This window comes from Dipodomys spectabilis, unplaced genomic scaffold (assembly GCF_019054845.1).
Source record: "Dipodomys spectabilis isolate Male_0828 unplaced genomic scaffold, ASM1905484v1 ptg000014l, whole genome shotgun sequence".
NCBI lineage: Eukaryota > Metazoa > Chordata > Mammalia > Rodentia > Heteromyidae > Dipodomys > Dipodomys spectabilis.
Window position 1 is genome coordinate 3,057,158 of NW_024870691.1, and position 1,350 is coordinate 3,058,507.

The window sequence follows — 1,350 nt, forward strand, 5'->3', positions numbered from 1 at the left end:
ACTGCTTTCTATGCGAGAGCTTGTTTAGACTCCAGCTTCTCCTCTGCCATCTTCCTGGAACTCCAACAACATATTTCTTCAATGAAATATAACTTAAAAAATTTGTCCCTGAAAGCAATTAATGCTGATTAAAACATTTTTATGTACTAGAAATCCTAAATGCCAGAGAGCAGCTCCTGAAGTAGTTGTGACACTATCACTTTTTGTATATTCTGCTTATAATCTTCTCTTTTCAAGAGCATTTGATTGTTATTATTTTGGAATTATGGTTAATATGTATTTGACTGCTATTTTTAAAGAATGCATTACCCAATACTGGATCTCTTTTTCTAACTTTTCGGTCTATTCTATTTCTGAAAGAAATACAGCCATTTGAATTACATTAACTGCTTATTGAATTTGAATCAGCCTGGAGAGGAAAAGAAGAAAAAATATGTCTCTGGGGGTATGTCGAGGTAAAAATGTATCTACAAGCTATTTATCTTAAAATCATCTATTTTTCATTATGTTTAGATTCTGATAAAATTTAGCCTCTCAACTCACACAATGTAAATGCAGTCTTATTTCATGCCTTCCAAAAGCAAACAACAAATTACTATTTATTTTAAAATTATTTTTAATTTTTAAAATTATCATTTATTTTAAAAACTGTATTTTTAAAAAGTTAGCCAAGGCAAATGGTTCCACTAGCTATTTAGAGTCATGTTTAGAGTCTATGGTGAAATCCAGAAAGGGAAAAAACATCATGTTTTCATTCATCCTTGAGCCCTCTGATTTACTTCATCTACTTCTGAAAGAGTAAAATTCTGGCTTTGAAGCCTTTTGCTTCATATCCACAATGTGTCACTCTTCCAATATTAATAGGAGAAATTGGAGAAAAGAGAATCCACACTAGAAAAAGAAGAAGAGGAAAAGAGAAGGAGAAATCTAGATTTTTTTCTTCCTCATCTCAATCACAAGGTCTGGATAAAAATTGTAGATATTAGATACAGTGCTCTAGAGTGATTAAACACATCTATAGAAATAGATAATGCCACAAGTGGTCACATGGAGAATGCTTATTTATAAAAAAAAATAGTAATATCTTCCAATAAGAAATGTTATCAATTTGTTTAGTTCTTGTTTAGGATTTGTTAAATTCTGGTGTGCGCTAGTCAACTATCATAAAGGTATAAAAGAATGGTAAGAAACTAGCATCTTAATATCATATTCTAATATTAGCTTAGTTCTGCCTGTGTTATGTGTATGAGGCTGTATTTGAGTTTTGTCTCAATTTCACATGCTATACACTTCCAACACATAAGTTGAAAGAAGACTCCTTCTGGAAATATGCTATTTTTATAGCTAAGG